Source organism: Oncorhynchus keta, chromosome 7 (genome assembly GCF_023373465.1).
Source record: "Oncorhynchus keta strain PuntledgeMale-10-30-2019 chromosome 7, Oket_V2, whole genome shotgun sequence".
Lineage (NCBI taxonomy): Eukaryota > Metazoa > Chordata > Actinopteri > Salmoniformes > Salmonidae > Oncorhynchus > Oncorhynchus keta.
In genome coordinates this window covers 12816406-12837164 of record NC_068427.1, presented here as the reverse complement: position 1 = coordinate 12837164, position 20759 = coordinate 12816406, and the positions used below count along the sequence as shown (strand labels likewise).

The 20759-nt window shown below is 40.3% G+C and overlaps 1 protein-coding gene across 1 annotated transcript in view; it reads left to right on the top strand.

Moving 5' to 3' along the window:
• Positions 1–212: 212 nt before the first annotated feature.
• The window catches only part of csrnp3 (cysteine-serine-rich nuclear protein 3), a 70364-nt gene continuing 49817 nt past the window's right edge, over positions 213–20759 (top strand). Inside the window, exons 1-2 of the mRNA XM_035773349.2 lie at positions 213–429; positions 941–982. The gene's annotated coding sequence lies outside the window, so the exon portion shown is untranslated. The remainder of the gene's footprint in view (positions 430–940; positions 983–20759) is intronic.

Here is a 20759-nt window from a genome sequence, read left to right as displayed (position 1 = left end):
ATTAATTTTGCATGGGAAACACAGAATCCTATTAATTACACACGTGATTAATTACGTTACTTTGGTTTTAAGCCGTGATCGCAGTGGGCTTTGAATAGAATGCAATCAACTTTCAGCCGATGCAAAACACAGCTTCAAGGGCGCCCGGGCGAGATTAATCGAACACCCTCAATGTTCTACGAGCATCCGGAAGAACTGCCTATGAACGCGCACTTTGGATGCGACACAACTATGCCGGGTAGGCAAATCTTAATTACGGTGCACATCAATTATGTATTACTGCAATACTGGAGCTTTTTAAATGAATGGAGTGAATTACATTCTTTAAGAAAAGGCGTATAATTTGCTCGCCTAATTAGGTTACTCAGAGAGAAGGACATCATTGAACAATCAGTGATTGCTTATAAAGGCTGAAAAACGAAATGAATGGTAAGTGCCGCAACTTGAAGATCATTATCCTTAGCAATCTGTCATGTAGTTAAATCATGTGTTTGATCACAGTTTTCATTGACGTATGATTGTCTTCGTGTTGCAACTAAATAATTGCTCCCTTCAGATTGCATGCTTTTCGATCTTGTCCAGGACTCGTCGGAAATTATCTGTGTATATTTTGTGACATATTGAATATCGTGTGCGTGAAATGCAGGTCTGGCTTTTAACAGAACAATTTACAGCAGTTGTTTTGCATGTTTCTGTGACTATTATCGAAAGGATTAATGAAAACCTATCATTTCCAACAGGTCAATCTTTACAGACCTTCCCAGTGAAAAGTAATATAATGCACTGTATTCTATTACCTATATCACCTCGAGTTCATTGGTGGTTACATTTTACAGTCACTTTCAGCTTGATTTAATATGACACCCTGGTTGCTACACTGCTTCTGGAAATAATCGTTCACTCCAGGCTCATTTACGGTACATGTATATTTTTTTCACAGAATAGAGAATTCGCTACAGCATACCTACATCTTTTATTTAAGGTAAGACTAAGTCTATTGTCTCTTTTGTACTGTCTAACACGTTTTGTCGTGGAATACAGAAATGGGATGTCACCTAACTTCGGTTTGGGTTGATGTGTTGGATTTATGGCCTGTGATATTCCATTAAAAGCTTGCTCAGCTGTTGCAGTTTTGCTACGAAAACTCTTATTATTACATCTGAAGGTAAGATTTGATCTTGATTTTCAGACTGACATCTGGTCTACTCCAATATAGACTGGTTATTAAATAGGAATAACTTGAGTCAGGATGGAAGGGTTAGACCCGATACAGCTTCTGGTGTAAATATGAAATTGATGCAAACACATTGTAGCATCTGTGATGTGCATTTTGGCTGTTATTTAGTCAGGATCATTATGAGATGGCAATAAGACGATATAAGGAACTCAATACATGCTTCAATGTTTCAAAATTTACAGCATATTAGATACATGGAGTTTTCCAATGGCTTTTGACACTGTGAAACACCCAAAGGCTTACATTATTGGGCCTTGTAGATAATGGCTGAAAAGTCCTCTGGTGGATGTGCATTTATTTTCTTCAACAGACACAATACAGGCTTTACCGAGCAGTAGTATACTGAGTGCCATTTTAGAGAGCAAAAATAGTCTTAACGGACGGTGATTTTAGGTATAATTGCCAGGCTGATTATTCAATGCCTTATCAAAATGGGTTAGATAGCAAAGGTCATGTAATTGGATGTCAGTGTTGGCAGCAGCTGGGGAGACATGCTGTGCCAATGAAGTGGTGGGTTGGAATATGGCAGCGTGTCTCGTTATCCAGCTATACCCTCTTTGTTGTGGCTCAACCATTCTCTTTTGCCAAACAGGAAGGAGCCACTGAGACAGCTCTGTGCAACACACACACACCACACACCACACCACACACACACACAAACTCAATCCAGCAAAGTGATTGAGATCTGTGAGGCAAGAGTGGGGCTCTACCTTTTATGTTGGCAATGATTTTGTTCCTCCCTAATCCATCTGTTAGTCTATGCAATCTGTCAGCAACCTGTCCTCACAGGAATGTGACTTAATTAGTACATGTCTTGTTACATAGTTAAATATGCACTCTCAAACATTTCTATAATTCCAGCCTGTAGTTTTGAAAGTGGTGCTCATGGGCCAAACGTGGTTCACGTTGTTTGGGTACTACGTTGTCAAATTGTGTACTACGTCATCCGTTTTGTATGATATGTTACGTCCTGCAAATATTAGAAATAAAGTACGGGTCAAAAATTTGGACACACCTACTCATTCCAGGTTTTTTCTTTATTTGACTATTTTCTACATTGTAGAATAATATTGAAGTCAACAAAACTATGAAGTAATACATATTGAATGAGTAGGTGTGTCCAAACCTTTGACTGGTGCTATCTACATATATAATTATTATTTATTTTACAGTTGAAGTCGGCGGTTTACATACACCTTAGCCAAATAGATTTTAACTCAGTAACAGAAGCTTCTAAAGCCATGACATAATTTTCTGGAATTTTCCAAGCTGTTTAAAGGCACAGTCAACTTAGTGTATCTACACTTCTGACCCACTGGAATTGTGATTAAGTTAAATAATCTGTCTGTAAACAATTTTTGGAAAAATTACTTGTGTCATGCACAAAGTAGATGTCCTAACCGACTTGCCAAAACTATTGTTTGTTAACATTAAATTTGTGGAGTGGTTAAAAACAAGTTTTAATGACTCCAACCTAAGTGTATGTAAACTTCCAACTTCAACTGACATACATACATATCTTATTTACCTAACTATTCAGCCCGTTTGCGATGAGACTCAAAATTGCATCCAGGTGCATTTCTAGAACTTGATTGGAGTCCACCTGTGGTAAATTCAATTGGTTGGAAATGATTGGGAAAGGCACACACCTGTCTATATAAGGTCCCACAGTTGACAGTGCATGTCAGACAAAAACCAAGCCATGAGGTCTAAGGAATGTCCGTAGAGTTCCGAGACAGGATTGTGTTGAGACACAGGTCTGGGGAAGGGTACCGAAAAAAATCTGCAGTAATGAAGGTGCCCAAGAACACAGTGGCCTCCATCATTCTTAAATAGAAGATGTTTGGAATCAAGATTCTTCCTATAGCTGGCTGCTCGGCCAAACTGAGCAATTGGGGGAGAAGGGCCTTGGTCAGGGTGACCACGTACCTGATTCTCACTCTGACAGAGCTCTCGAGTTCCTCTGCGGTGATGGAAGAACCTTCCAGAAGGACAACCATCTCTGCAGCACTCCACCTAAAGACTCTCAGACCACGAGAAATCAGATTCTCTGGTCTGATGAAACCAAGATTGAACTATTTGGCCTGAATGTCAAGCTTCACGTCTGGAGGAAACCTGGCACCATCCCTACGGTGAAGCATGGTGGTGGCTGCATCATGCTGTGGGGATGTTTTTCAGCGGCAGGGAGAGTAGTCAGAATAGAGGCAAAGATGAGCAATGTACAGCGAGATTCTTGACAAAACTGCTCCAGAGCGCTCAGGACTTCAGCCTGTGGCGAATGCTCACCTTCCAACAGGACACTAGGTGTCCCACTAGGTGTGCCACGCTTGTAGCGTCATACCCAATAAGATTTGATGCTTTAATCGTTGAAAAAATGTCCTTCAACAAAGTTCTGAGTAAAGGGTCATTATGGGGTATTGTTTGTAACTTGATTAGGTTTTCTTTTTTTATATACATATTAGAATGAGGCTGTAATAAAATGTCAAGGGGTCTGAATACTTTCTTAAGGCACTGTATAAAAACATATATACAGTGTTTATTCAAAACAAATATTTGTATGGTATATTACAAATCCAATTCATACACATATGTTACTAATATGCTGTGCTTAAGAGAACATTAAAGAACATTGAAACATATACTAAATTATATTACCGGGGGCAAACTTCCGTCCCCCTGGACACCTACAGCACCAGATTCCATAGGAAGGCCAAAAAGATAATAATGTCCTTGACATCAACCACCCGAGCCACTGCCTGTTCACCCCGCTATCATCCAGAAGGCGAGGTCAGTACAGGTGCAACAAAGCTGGGACAGAGAGACAGAAGCTGTTTTTCAATCTCAAGGCCATCGGACTGCTAAACAGCCATCACTAGCACATCAGAGGCGGCTGCTTGCACACACTATTGTACGGTATCTTAGTCACTTTGAAATTGTGTTTACATATTGCATCACCCATTTCATATGTATATACTGTATTCTATACTACACCACTGACTGTTAAACCGCCATCTACAGCACATCACACACATAATGTCTCTGTATCTTGCAATACTCATCGCATGTGTAAACTGTACTCTATACTATTCTATGTTATCTTAAGTCACTTTAATTGTTTGTAAATATTGCATCATGCATCTCATATGTATATACTGTATTCTATACTATGCCACTGTATCTTAGTCTAAAGCTGCTCTGACATGTATGTATGTATGTATGTGTGTGTATATATATATATATATATATATATATACAGTGCCTTGCGAAAGTATTCGGCCCCCTTGAACTTTGCGACCTTTTGCCACATTTCAGGCTTCAAACATAAAGATATAAAACTGTATTTTTTTTGTGAAGAATCAACAACAAGTGGGACACAATCATGAAGTGGAACGACATTTATTGGATATTTCAAACTTTTTTAACAAATCAAAAACTGAAAAATTGGGCATGCAAAATTATTCAGCCCCTTTACTTTCAGTGCAGCAAACTCTCTCCAGAAGTTCAGTAAGGATCACTGAATGATCCAATGTTGACCTAAATGACTAATGATGATAAATACAATCCACCTGTGTGTAATCAAGTCTCCGTATAAATGCACCTGCACTGTGATAGTCTTAGAGGTCCGTTAAAAGCGCAAAGAGCATCATGAAGAACAAGGAACACACCAGGCAGGTCCGAGATACTGTTGTGAAGAAGTTTAAAGCCAGATTTGGATACAAAAAGATTTCCCAAGCTTTAAACATCCCAAGGAGCACTGTGTAAGCGATAATATTGAAATGGAAGGAGTATCAGACCACTGCAAATCTACCAAGACCTGGCCGTCCCTCTAAACTTTCAGCTCATACAAGGAGAAGACTGATCAGAGATGCAGCCAAGAGGCCCATGATCACTCTGGATGAACTGCAGAGATCTACAGCTGAGGTGGGAGACTCTGTCCATAGGACAACAATCAGTTGTATATTGCACACATCTGGCCTTTATGGAAGAGTGGCAAGGAGAAAGCCATTTCTTAAAGATATCCATAAAAAGTGTTGTTTAAAGTTTGCCACAAGCCACCTGGGAGACACACCAAACATGTGGAAGAAGGTGCTCTGGTCACATGAAACCAAAATTGAACTTTTTGGCAACAATGCAAAACGTTATGTTTGGCGTAAAAGCAACACAGCTCATCACCCTGAACACACCATCCACACTGTCAAACATGGTGGTGGCAGCATCATGGTTTGGGCCTGCTTTTCTTCAGCAGGGACATGGAAGATGGTTAAAATTGATGGGAAGATGGATGGAGCCAAATACAGGACCATTCTGGAAGAGAACCTGATGGAGTCTGCAAAAGACCTGAGACTGGGACGGAGATTTGTCTTCCAACAAGACAATGATCCAAAACATAAAGCAAAATCTACAATGGAATGGTTCAAAAATAAACATATCCAGGTGTTAGAATGGCCAAGTCAAAGTCCAGACCTGAATTCAATGGAGAATCTGTGGAAAGAACTGAAAACTGCTGTTCACAAATGCTCTCCATCCAACCTCACTGAGCTCGAGCTGTTTTGCAAGGAGGAATGGGAAAAAATGTCAGTCTCTCGATGTGCAAAACTGATAGAGACATACCCCAAGCGACTTACAGCTGTAATCGCAGCAAAGGTGGCACTACAAAGTATTAACTTAAGGGGGCTGAATAATTTTGCATGCCCAATTTTTCAGTTTTTGATTTGTTAAAGTTTGAAATATCCAATAAATGTCGTTCTACTTCATGATTGTGTCCCAGTTGTTGTTGATTCTTCACAAAAAAATACCGTTTTTATCTTTATGTTTGAAGCCTGAAATGTGGCAAAAGGTCGCAAAGTTCAAGGGGGCCGAAGACTTTCGCAAGGCACTGTATGTATATATATATATATATATATATATACTTAATCCATTCCTTACTTAGAGTTATGTGTATTTTGGGTATATGTTGTGAAACTGTTAGATATTACTTCACTGTTAAAGCTAGAAGCACAAGCATTTCGCTACACCCGAAATAACATCTGCTGAACACAGGTATGTGACCAATAAAATTTGATTTGATTTAAATGTGTTTACCTTGTGAATAACTGTGCCTTTGAATGTTGGTACCTTTTTGAATAACTGAATCTGCCTTGCGTTGCTATTAAAAACTGTAGCATAGTTGGCGTGGGTGCATTGAATGTGGTTCATTAAAGATTTAGAGAGAAGGTAGTGTGACTTTTAAAGATAATATTACAGAGTAGAATGTCCCTGCATGACTCTGGCGCGGGTGAGTAGTCTTCTCACAGTTTCACATTCAGAGCCAACATTTGTGGGAATGACAGGGATTCATGCTTTCCTTTAAACTTGGCCTGCAGTTCCATTCATACTGACTTGTAAAAACAGGCCAACAGGTCAGGCTAGAAGATTGTTTTTGGGAGGGAGTAGCTGGTGCTTTAGATCAGTGGTTAAATATCTTGTTGATCAGTTGGAATGTTCTGTTTAGGAAGCATGTCCTTAGGCTTAACAGGATATTGCATGTTGATTATTCAGGGGACAAGATCACAACACAATTAAACTGTTTTGAATCAGTCTTAGATAAATATTGATCTGATGATATTCCTATTTTCTCACCTTTTAATGTCTCAACTAATGTTCACCCCTCTTGAAATTGGAAGACCACGTCAAATCCATTCTATAGACTTACAAAACTGTATATGCCAGTATTAAATTAACCATTTTTATCTCAATATCAAATCATTTCTGAGTATCAATTATGTACCTTAGTGTGATTGTTTCCAATTAAAATTGTCAAAAAGAAACACAGCTTCTTAGCAAAGATCAATTTCTCAAGCAATAATTTATCTAGGACAGTCTGGGAGTGGTCTGAGTGGGGAGGGGAAAACTAGCTGTTATTGGAAGAGAGGTTTGGAACACTCTTTCTTATTGGTCTATTAACTAATTTACCGACCGTTGATGTCACCAGGCAGGGCAAAACTCAATCCCAACAAAGCAGGCAGAAGTTCAGCCGGTCTTTTCAAATACAGTGGGGCAAAAAAGTATTTAGTCAGCCACCAATTGTGCAAGTTCTCCTACTTAAAAAGATGAGAAGCCTGTCATTTTCATCATAGGTACACTTCAACTATGACAGACAAAATGAGAAAAAAAAATCCAGAAAATCACTGTAGAGACTTTTTATGAATTTATTTGCAAATTATGGTGTAGGTTAGCAGTAAAACCTTGAAATCAGCCCTTGCCTTGACAGGAAGCCCGTGTCAGGAGGCTAGCACTGGAGTAATATGATGACATTTTTGGGTTCTAGTCAGGATTCTAGCAGCCATATTTAGTACTTAAGTTAAGTTTATTTAGTGCTTTATCCGGGTAGCCGGAAAGTAGAGCATTGCACTAGACTATCCTAGAAGTAACAAAAGCATGGACTAATTTTTCTGCATCATTTTTGGACAGAACGTTTCTGATTTTTGCAATGTTACCTAGATGGAAAAAAAGCTGTCCTTGAAACATTCTTGATATGTTCGTCAAAAGAGAGATCAGGGTCCAGGTCCTTCACAGTTTTATTTGAGACGACTGTACAACCATTAAGCTTAATTGTCAGATTCAATAGATCTCGTTGTTTCTTGGAACCTAAAACAAGCTTCTCTGTTTTGTCCGAGTTTAAAAGTAGAACGTTCGCAGCCATCCACTTCCTTATGTCTGAAACACAGGCTTCTCACGAGGGATTTTTGGGGCTTCATCACGTTTCATTGAAATGTACAGCTGTGTGTCAGCCGCATAGCAGTGAAAGTTAACATTATGTTTTCAAATGACATCCCCAAGAGGTAAAATATATAGTGAAAACAATAGTGGTCCTAAAACGGAACCTTGAGGAAAACCGAAATTTACAGTTGATTTTGTCAGAGGACAAACCATTCACAGAGACAAACTGATATCTTTCCGACAGATAAGATCTAAACCAGGCCAGAACTTGTCCATATAGACCAATTTGGGTTTCCAATCTCTCCAAAAGAATGTGGTGATCGATGGTATCAAAAGCAACACTAAGGTCTAGGAGCACGAGGACAGATGCAAAGCCTCGTCTGATGCCATTAAAAGGTAATTTACCACCTTCACAAGTGCAGTCTCAGTGCTATGATGGGGTCTAAAACCAGACTGAAGCATTTCGTATACATTGTTTGTCTTCAGGAAGGCAGCGAGTTGCTGTGCAACAGCCTTTTCTAAAAATGTTGAGAGGAATGGAAGATTCGATATAGGCCGATAGTTTAATTTATATTTTCAGGGTCAAGGTTTGGCTTTTTCAAGAGAGGCTTTATTACTGCCACTTTTAGTGAGTTTGGTACACATCCGGTGGATAGAGAGCCGTTTATTATGTTCAACATAGGAGGGCCAAGCACAGGAAGCAGCTCTTTCAGTAGTTTAGTTGGAATAGGGTCCAGTATGCAGCTTGAAGGTTTAGAGGCCGTGTTTATTTTCATCATTGTGTCAAGAGATATAGTACTAAAACACTTGAGTGTCTCTCTTGATCCTAGGTCCTGGCAGAGTTGTGCAGACTCAGGACAACTGAGCTTTGAAGGAATACGCAGATTTAAAGAGGAGTCCGTAATTTGCTTTCTAATAATCATGATCTTTTCCTCAAAGAAGTTCATTAATTTTACTGCTGAAGTGAAAGCCATCCTCTCTTGGGGAATGCTGCTTTTTAGTTAGCTTTGCGACAGTATCAAAAAGGAATTTCTGATTGTTCTTATTTTCCTCAATTAAGTTGGAAAAATAGGATGATCGAGCAGCAGTAAGGGCTCTTCGATACTGTCTTTCCAAGCTAGTCGGAAGACTTCCAGTTTGGTGTGGCGCCATTTCCGTTCCAATTTTCTGGAAGCTTGTTTCAGAGCTCGGGTATTTTCTGTATACCAGGGAGCTAGTTTCTTATGAGAAATGTTTTTAGTTTTTTGGGGTGCAACTGCATCTAGGGTATTGCGCAAGGTTAAATTGAGTCCCTCAGTTAGGTGGTTAACTGATTTTTGTCCTCTGACGTCCTTGGGTAGACAGAGGGAGTCTGGAAGGACATCAAGGAATCTTTGTGTTGTCTGTGAATTTATAGCACAATGTTCCTTGGATGGGGTCTGAGCAGATTATTTGTTGCAATTGCAAACGTAATAAAATGGTGTTCCAATAGTCCAGGATTATGAGGAAAAACATGTATGACTGTGACAGTGAGTAGGTCCAGAGACATGTTGGACAAAACCCACTGAGTCGATGATGGCTCCAAAAGCCTTTTGGAGTGGGTCTGTGGACCTTTCCATGTGAATATTAAAGTCACCAAAAATGTGAATATTATCTTCAGGGAACTCAATGAGGAATGCTGTATATGGCCCAGGAGGCCTGTAAACAATAGTTATAAAAAGTGATTGAGTAGGCTGCGTAGATTTCATGACGAGAAGCTCAAAAGACGAAAACGTAATTTTTTTTTTGTAAATTGAAATTTGCTATCGTAAATGTTAGCAACACCTCCGCCTTTGCGGGATGCAAAGTTATCTTTGACAACTTTGACAACTTTTACTTCACTACATTCCTAAATGTATGTAAAAAAATATGTACTTTTTACTCCATACATTTTCCCTGACACCCAAAAGTACAGTAACAGGACAGTAAAATTGTCAAATTCACATACTTCAAGAGAACATCCCTGGTCATCCCTAATGCCTCTGATCTGGCAGATTCACTAAACACACAGCGTCGTTTGTAAATGATGTCTGAGTGTTGGGGCGTGCCCCTGGCTATCCGTAAACAAACAAAAAATAGGAAAAAAATAAAATGGTTTGCTTAATATATGGAAATTAAAATAATTTATACTTTTACTTTTAAAACCAAATATGTTTTGATTTTACTCAAGTAGTATTTTACTGGGGGACTTTTATTTTCAACTCTAAGTAATCTAGACTTTTACTCAAGTATGAAAATTGGGTACTTTAACCTGCACTGTTAATTACTGGAGGGTCACATAAATATATTCCCCTGGAATCCAACAATTTATTACTGTATGTATAACTCTGATAGTGTGTCTGAATGTCATAAACACAGTAGCATAGTTACGCAACCTATCTATTTTGATGCACTCTCATTGATGATGGGCCTGCACATCTTTTTAAGGCATTTTTTCAATTGGATGTGAATTTTGATCAACTATTATTTTGATTCAGAGGAAAATCAAGAGCTCCTCTTTTCCCATTCCTACGAGTCTGAGCATGTCATCTTTCTCTGAATAAATTCTCAAATGATTTCCATCATGCTGCTTGCTCTATGCCTGCCATCACTATGGCAACCAGTTTTAATGTGGGGGGGGGGACTCTGATGAAATGACTACCATTGTGGTATATGTTTTTATTTTGTCATACCATTAGTCAGAGAAGTTGCAATACTGTAAACAAAATATTCCTCAGATACAGTATGAATCGCTAAATGTTGATTTAGTATAACCACAGAACTAGAATGAGAGTCATTTTATCTATTTGAATAACAACATGAGAAACTATCATGTTACATATTTCTTCACGTTTTTACATTCTGCTACATTAAACAACACACTGTATTAGATGTTCATTTACAGTAGATATTCTGTTCTAGTTTGTCTGACGGTGATCCTATTTCTAGCTTGCAGGAGTCCATATCCATTAGGATGAATTGAGTTAATTAGGCTAAATGTATCCTTTGAAATGTGAGAGCTGCATATAGCTTTTAGCCTCCAAAGGCACATTCAAACCATGTTTTCGTTTGGTGTACTGAGATTATTTACAGATGGACGTAGTTATTATTCCACTGTCTATGTACAAGCACTGCATGACCCGCTTCAGGAATTTGATGCTTGAAGATCTCAGCCGATACTATATATTAATAATGATGTCTGCTAACATGGACCCACAACCCCTCGGCTCCCTCCGCATGTAACAGAGATGAAAGCATCTTTGTCTCTGTGAGGTGCCTTGGCAGCTCTGTCTCTGCCAGAGCTAGGGCTTCTGTGAACTTTTAGGTGGCATGGGAAAACAGTCATAAATAAAATATGCTTTTATCAATAATTCAGCTTAGCATTGTGAATGACAACTAGTGTGAAATAACCTGATTATACCTCCACAGTGCATGACTTGAATTACACCAAAACATGCCCAAGTTTGAATGTGTTTAAAAAAAAGTTAAGACACTGTAAGCTGTATGTTGACTAATTTCGGCAGACAATGGACCGGTTATGTTGTCAGGCTGTCAGATGAATTCCTTTGCTGCTCCTTGCGAGCGTCAAACCAAGAGCATCATTATTTCAGCATTTGTCTTTGCGTGAGAGTGTAATGGTTTTATGAATCCATGTTATGAAAGACCATATGTAAAACCATGAAACTGCTTTCTTTTAGATTATACACCAGCTGCCTTTGAAAAAGAATCAGACAAAAAAACTACCCTTATTGGGTGCACCCAATATAATATGTTATTCTATATCCCTGTCTTTGAAAAGTAATGACATCCCCCTAAGAACACCCCCTCCCCCGCCCCCACAAATATTATTGGCAGATGTATGTTAATGGCCGATGTTATGAAATGGAACAGAGCAGAACAGCCCAGTTTGATATAATGGTACTACAAACAACCTAATGGTTGGTATAAGACTCTTATCTCAGTCATCCCTGGACCTGCATTGATAATAGACATGCACCGCCGTTTCCTCTATTGTTCTGTGAGGAGGAGCAAGATAGATCAATGGTCCCTGTGCTAGCTGCAGCAGGCAGGCAGGCTCCCATCCTTCGTGTGCAGAGTGCTGAGCAGTGGGCTGGTCCGACTCCCTCCTTTCCTTTCGTGTGTGGAGCTGTCTACAGCCTCGGGCAACATCAAGTTAACAAATGTACGGAGCCCGTGTGAAAGCTTGATTTGCATAAATCTGTAAATGTACCACATTTTCTTGAATGGATTCCTTTGTGTTTAATTGGTGCGTTGTTCCTTATGCATGTGACTTTCCAATTGTCACTGAGCTGCCTGAACATCAGTATCCTCTTGGACTGTGTTGTTCTCCTTTTTTGATTTAATTTGACCATGAGCTTATCATGTATATAAGTAATGTGTAGATAGATTATATTATTTTGTTATTGATAGTTGAGAAACATTGAGTGTTTGAATATGACTGTGCCCGCTCCACCACAGCTTATTTATTGTGATTTAGACAGAGCGGTCATAGTTGTATTTTATTAATGCACAGAGTCTGGTTTTATGTGTAGATTGATAAATCGGCAATGTATTGTGCTAATGTCTCATAGTATTGTTCGCTAGGTCTGAAAACATCATTCTGCTGCACATTTGGATGGTTCTCCATATAATCACTGATTTTTTTATTTTTTTTATCCATACCACTTTGATTGAAACCATCCTGTAGTCTACATTGACTTATTTTGTGGGGGATGTGGGCTTGACCAAGTTTCCCCTTGGGACACAGGGATGCAAATTACATTGAACATTCTGTTATTCCTGAACACGTGATTAACTGACAGCGAGAGAGAGAATAGAAGAGAGAGAGAGAGAGAGAATATATTCACTTTGTATGTTGTCTACCTCACTTGCTTTGGCAATGTTAACACATGTTTCCCATGCCAATAAAGCCCTTGAATTGAATTGAATTGAATTGAATTGAATAGAAGAGAGATGGAGAGACATCCACCAAACAAATTCCTCCGCGGCCTTTTCATGTATAATTTAGGAGGCTCGCCACCCTCTAAACAGTATCATCGAATGTGGAATACTTCAGCGTTGTGTTCATGTTCTCTCCGCCACATGCTCTGTTGCAGGAATCCTCCGTCAACATCATCTGTAGATATATAATCATCCAGGCCTCAGCTCCTCCTCAGGGAGCCCAGCTGAGACCCGTCGGCCTGCCTCTCAAGGTTGCTGTTTATGGCTGCGTCTGACACCAGTGATTTATGAGGTTAAGCCTAACCTCAGACTTCTAATATGGCAGACGATCTTTAAATCAAATCAAAAATAAATAAATAATGCTTATGTTCCAAGCTCCAGCAGTGCAGTGATACCTATCAACACAAACAATACATGCAAATCCACAAATAAAACAATATAAATGTAGAAATATTAGAACGAGCAATGTCAGAGTCCAGGAATATAAATATATATGATGGTGTGTATAGACATTATGGACAGTATATGTATAGAAAAGGTGTGTACAGCAGTAGTTATATAAGATGAGCCTTGACTAGAAAACAGTATAAACAGTGCCTTCAGAAAGTATTCACACCCCTTGACCTTTTCCACATTTTGTTGTGTTACAGCCTGCATTTAAAATGGATTGAGATTATGTGTCACTTGTATACAGTTGAAGTCGGAAGTTTACATACGCCTTAGCCAAATACATTTAAAATCAGTTTTTCACAATTCCTGACATTTAATCCAAGTAAAAATTGTCTTAGGTCAGTTAGGATCACCGCTTTATTTTAAGAATGTGAAATGTAAGAATGATAATAATAGAGAAGTATTTCTTTCAGCTTTTATTTATTTCATCACATTCCCAGTAGGTCAGAAGTTTACATACACTCAATTAGTATTTGGTAGCATTGCCTTTAAATTGTTTACTTGGGTCAAATGTTTCGGGTGGACCTCCACATGCTTCCCACAATAAGTTTGGTGAATTATGGCCCATTCCTCCTGACAGAGCTGGTGTAACTGTCAGGTTTGTAGGCCTCCTTGCTCACACACACATTTTCAGTTCTGCTCACAAATGTTCCATAGGATTGAGGTCAGGGTTTTGTTATGGCCACTCCAATACCTTGACTTTGTTGTCCCAACTTTGGAAGTATGCTTGGGGTCACTGTCCATTTGGAAGACACATTTGCAACCAAGCTTTCACTTCTTGACTGATGTCTTGAGATGTTTCTTCAATATATCCACATAATTTGTATTCCTCATGACGCCATCTATTTTGTGAAGTGCACCAGTCCCTCCTGCAGCAAAGCACCCCCACAACATGATGCTGCCACCCCCGTGCTTCATGGTTGGGATGGTGTTCTTCGGCTTGCAAGCCTCCCCTTTTTTCCTCCAAACATAACGATGGTCATTATGGCCAAAAAGTTCTATCTATCTATCAGACCAGAGGACATTTCTCCAAAACGTTTTTATCTTTGTCCCCATGTGCAGTTGCAAACCGTAGTCTGGCTTTTTTATGGCAGTATTGGCGCAGTGGCCTCTTACTTGCTGGGCGGCCTTTCAGGTTATGTCGATATAGGACTCGTTTTACTGTGGATATAGATACTTTTGTACCTGTTTCCTCCAGCATCTTCACAGGGTCATTTGCTGTTGTTCTGGGATTGACTTGCACTTTTCACACCAAAGTGCATTCATCTCTAAGAGACAGAACGCGTCTGCTTCCTGAGCGGTATGACGGCTGCGTGGTCCCATGGTGGAAATTGCTCCTAAGGATGAACCAGACCTGTGGAGGTCTACAATTGTTTTTCTGAGGTCTTGGCTGATTTCTTATGGTATTCCCATGATGTCAAGCAAAGAGGCACTGAGTTTGAAGGTAGGCCTTGAAATACATCCACAGGTACATCTCTAATTGACTCAAATGATGTCAATTAGCCTAACATTAGCTTCTAAAGCCATGACATCATTTTCTGGAATTTTCCAAGCTGTTTAGAGGCACAGTCAACTTAGTGTATGTAAACTTCTGACCCACTGGAATTGTGATACAGTGAATTATAAGTGAAATAATCTGTCTGTAAATTGTTGGAAAAAGTACTTGTGTCATGCACGAAGTAGATAACCGACTTGCCAAAAATATAGTTTGTTAACAAGACATTTGTGAAGTGGTTGAAAAATGAGTTTTAACGACTCCAAGCTAAGTGTGTGGAAACTTCCGACTTCAACTGTACATACAATACCCCATAATGTCAAAGTGGAATTATGTTTTTATAAATGTTTACAAATGAATACAAAATTTAAAGCTGAAATGTCTTGAGTCAATAACTATTCAACTCCTTTGTAATGGCAAGCCTAAATAAGTTCAGGAATAAACATTTGCTTAACAAGTCACAGAATAAGTTGCATGACCTTACTCTGTGTGCAATAATAGTGTTAAAAATTATATTTGATTAACGACCTCATCTCTGGACCCCACAAATAAAGTCCCTCAGTCAAGCAGTGAATTTCAAACAGATTCAACCACAAAGACCAAGGAGGTTTTCCAATGCTTCGCAAAGAAGGGCACCTATTGGTAGATGGGTAAAGTTTCAAAAAAGCAGACCTTGTCCTCTTGAGCATGGTGCAGTTATTAATTATATCAATACACCCAGTCACTACAAATATACAGGCGTCCTTCCTAACTCAGTTGCCGTAGAGGAAGGAAAGCACTCAGGGATTTCATCATGAGGCCAATGGGGATTTTAAAACTGTTACAGTTTATTGGCTGTGATTGGAGAAAACTGAGGATGGATCAACAACATTGTAGGTACTCAACCACAAGACAATTTTTTTAACTGTATTTTATTTCACCTTTATTTAAACAGGTAGGCTAGTTGAGAACAAGTTCTCATTTGCAACTGCGACCTGGCCAAGATAAAGCATAGCAATTAGACACGTACAACAACACAGAGTTTATTTTATTTTACCTTTATTCATCTAGGCAAGTCAGTCAAGAACAAATTCTTATTTTCAATGATCGCCTAGGAACAGTGGGTTAACTGCCTGTTCAGGGGCAGAACGAAAGATTTGTACCTTGTCAGCTCGGGGGTTTGAACCTTCCGGTTACTAGTCCAACGCTCTAACCACTAGGCTACCCTGCCGCCCCTAGTTACACATGGAATAAACAAAACTTACAGTCAATTAAACAGTAGAAAAAAAGAAAAAAAAAGTTTATATACAGTGAGTGCAAATGAGGTAAGATAAGGGAGTTAAGGCAATGAATAGGCCATAGTAGCAAAGTAATTACAATTTAGCTAATTAACACTGGAGTGATAGATGTGCATTTGATGATCTGCAAGTAGAAATACTGGTCTGCAAAAGAGAAAAAAAAGTCAATAAAAACAATATGGGGATTAGGTAGGTAGTTGGATGGGCTATTTACAGATGGGTTGTGTACAGCTGCAGCGATCGATGAGCTGCTCAGATAGTTGATGCTTAAAGTTAGTGAGGGATATATAGGTCTCCAAATTCAGCGATTTTTGCAATTCGTTCCAGTCATTGGCAGCAGAGAACTGTAAGGACAGGCGGCCAAAGGAGGTGTTGGCTTTGCGGATGACCAGTGAGATATATCTGCTGGAGTGAGTGGTACGGGTAGGTGTTGTTACCAGTGAGCTGAGATAAGGCGGAGCTTTACCTAGCAAAGACATATAGGTGACCTGAAGTCAGCGGGTCTGGCGACGGATATGTAGAGAGGACCAGCCGACGAGAGCATACAGGTCCCAGTGGTGGGTGGTATATGGGGCTTTGGTGACAAAAATGGATGGCACTGTGATAGACTGCATCCAGTTTGGCGAGTAGAGTGTTTGAGGCTATTTTGTAGATGACATCGCCGAAGTCGAGGATTGGTAGGATAGTCAGTTTTACGAGGGTATGTTTGGCAGCGTGAGTGAAGGAGGCTTTGTTGTGAAATAGGAAGCCGATTCCAGATTTAATTTTGGATTGGAGATGCGTCTGGAAGGAGACTTTACAGTCTAGCCACCTAGGTATTTGTAGTTGTCCACATATTCTAGGTCAGAACCGTCCAGAGTAGTGATGTTAGTCGGGTGGGTGGGTGCTGGCAGCGATCGGTTGAAGAGCATGCATTTAGTTTTACTAGCGTGTAAGAGGAGTTGAAGGCCACGGAAGGAATGTTGTATGGCATTGAAGCTCATTTGGAGGTTAGTTAACACAGTGTCCAAAGAAGGGCCAGATGTATACAGAATGGTGTCGTCTGCATAGAGGTGGAACAAGGAATCAGCCGCAGCAAGAACGACATCATTGATATATACAGAGAAAAGAGTTGGCCCAAGAATTGAACCCTGTGGCACCCCCAGAGACTGCCAGAGGTCCGGACATCAAGCCCTCCGATTTGACACACTGAACTCTATCTAAGAAGTAGTTGGTGAACCAGGCGAGGCAGTCATTTGAGAAACCAAGGCTATTGAGTCTGCCGATAAGAATGCGATGATTGACAGAGTCGAAAGCCTTGGCCAGGTCGATGAAGACGGCTGCACAGTACTGTCTCTTATCGATGGAGGTTATATGATATCGTTTAGTACCTTGAGCGTGGCTGAGGTGCACCCGTGACCAGCTTGGAAACCGGATTGTACAGTGGAGAAGGTACTGTGGGATTCAAAATGGTCAGTGATCTGTTTGTTAACTTGGCTTTCAAAGACTTTAGAAAGGCAGGACAGGATGAATATAGGTCTGTAAGAGTTTGGGTCTAGAGTGTCACCCACTTTGAAGAGGGGGATGACCGCATCAGCTTTCCAATCTCTAGGAATCTCGGACGATAAAAAAAAGAGAGGTTGAACAGACTAGTAATAGGGGTTGCAATAATGGCGGCAGATAATTTTAGAAAGAGAGGGTCCAGATTGTCTAGCCCTACTGATTTGTATGGGTCCGGGTTACAGTTTTGACTTAATTCACCTTGAAAATCTATGGCAAGTCTTGAACATGGCTGTCTAGCAATGATTAACAACCAACGTGACAGAGCTTGAAGAATTTAAAAAATAATAATGTGCTAATGTTGTAACAATCTAGGTGTATTGAGTGTTGGCTAAGGCTGGTGAGGTCCTCAGGCTTTAGAGAGAGAGAGCGAGACAGGACTACATCCCAAATGGCACCCTATTCCCTATGGGCCCTGTAAAAAGTAGTGCACTATGTAGGAAATAGGGTGCCATTTTGGACGCAGGCCGTGGTGTCTGAAGTCTACCCAGCTTTCCCCCTCTCTAGCTTCACAATAATCAGGAATACCCTGCCCCAATGTATCTTATGCACCAGCGTCACTGCTGCCCCTGTCAAGGGATCTACCGAGACTGTGCATATCAATAGATTAAGTGTCGGGGTACCGTCTGAAATAAGGACTTCTGCCAATGATGCTTCTCTCAGTCTTCGTTTAGTTGAAAATGTTCAGCAAGACATACAAGGTGTGTGGGTAGACTGAAAACTGTATGCCGGATAAGACACATTCATCAGATGTTATGTCAGTCACAGCTCAGACAATCCACACCATGTCTGCTTCTCTGAGATTAAGATGCCTATTTGAACCTGTGTTTATAATGTTTATGATAAACAATAGGACTCTTGGACAGCAGAACTAGTTATTCACCAATGCATAAGATACAGTAAATATGTTAGCTTTGAGATATCTATTTCAAAATGTTTCTTCTATTTTATTTCCTATTTCCTAGTGTCATGTCTTCACTGAGCATTCTGGGTTGGACACTTCATTATCACATGACCTCAATACAACTGCCCAGCTTGGCCACACAAACTGTTTTAAGATTGATTGATTCACAACATTTTGTATGTTTATGTTCATGCCTGCTGTCACAAAATTGCTTCACAGAAATCATAAAGCCACTTTGCAAGTCAGACAAAATATAGGTCAATAGCAGTGGTGCAATGGAATTGTGTGTTACAAAATGCCTTCTCTCCAGCTTCTGATTTGCGTTTTTATTTAATAGAGCTAAATATGCCGAACAGGCCCCCGTTAACATTGACGGGCTGTAATGAAGCGGGTCGAGAGTTTCAGGTTTCTTGGTGTCCACATCACCGACAAACTATCATGGTCCAAACACACCAAGACGGTCGTGTAGATGGCACCACAACTAATCTTCCCCCTCTGGAGACTGAAAAGATTTGGCATGGGTCCCCAGATCCTCAAAACGTTCCACAGCTGCACCATTGAGAACATCCTGACCGGTTGTATCAAACGCCTAGTATGGCAACTGCTCGGCAGCTGACCGTAAGGTGCTACAGAGGGTAGTGCGTACGGCCCAGTACATCACTGGGGCCAGGCTTCCTGCCATCCAGGACCTATATACTAGGCGGTGTCAGAGGAAAGCCCAAAAATGGTCAAGGTCTCCAGTCACCCAAATCATAGACTGTTCTCTCTGCCACCGCACGGCAAGTGGTACCGGAGTGCCAAGTCCTTAACAGCTTCTACCTCCAAGCCATAAGACTGCTGAACAATTAATTAAATGTCCACCCGGACAATTTACATTGACATGTCCCCCTCCCTTTTTTTTACACTGCTGCTCCTCGCTGTTTATTATCTATGCATAGTCACTTTACTCGCTACCGGTACCCTGCACATTGACTCGCTACCGGTACCCCCTCTATATAGCCTCTTTATTGTTATTTTTATTGTGTTACTTTTTATTTTACTATTTTTACTTTAGTTTATTGAGTACATATTTTCTCTTTCTTGAACTGCATTGTTGGTTAAGGACTTGTAAGTGTGCATTTCATGGTAAGGTCTACACCTGTTCAGAGAATGTGACCAATAAAATTGGATTTATGATTATGAGGAATATACAGTCACTAGCCAGTTTGTTAGGTACACCATTCACGGAAATGGATCGCTCCTACAGATAGTGAGTCACGTGGCCATGGCTTGCTACATAAAGCAGGCAGACAGGCATCAGGGCATACTGTTACTGCTCAATTGAATGTTAGAATGGGCTAAACGAGTGACTTAATGGACTTTGAGCGTGGTATGATTGTCGGTGCCAGGTGTGCCAGATCTAGTATCTCAGAAATTGCTGATCTCCTGGGCTTTTCACGCACGACAGTGTCTAGAGTTTACCTAGAATGGTGCGACAAATAGAAAACATCCAGTTGATAGGAGAGGTCGAAGGAGAATGGAATCGTGCAAGCTAATAGGCGGGCCGAACCACAAACAGACAAATAACGGTGCAGTTCAACAGTGGTGTGCAGAACACCATCTTGGAACACACAACTTGTTGATCCTTGCCACGAATTGCAGCAGACGAGCCTACTGGGTTCCACTCCTATCAGCTTAACACAAGAGGAAGATGTGTGGGGAGGTGAAGGGAGTCAAAGGTCTGTGCATCTGTAGCCTATCTTATTGGCACCAGCGTAGAGTATCGTCCATATTTATTTCACTAGGCAAGTCCGTTAAGAACAAATTCTCATTTACAATGACGGCCTACCCCGGCCAAACCCGGAAGACACTGGGCCAATTGTGCACCTCCCTATGGGACTCCCAATCACGGCCGGATCTGATTCAGCCTGGATTTGAACCAGGGACTGTAGTGTTGACTATCCACTCTTTATCATTGGGCTGTGCCACTTGAAAAGTTGTTCTTGGACAATCATTTAATCCTCCAGGTTAGATGGACATCATATTGTAAAATGTGTGTCTCCCCTTTTCATAGGGCCTAGATGAGATGGTTGTAGACAAGGTCGTTGGTATTGATCTGTTATAACTGTCAGTAGTAGCCTATAGGCCTATACTACCCTATGATTTTTGTCATATTAAAAAAAATATTCTGCTAATGTCTCCAGTCATATAAGGTGTATT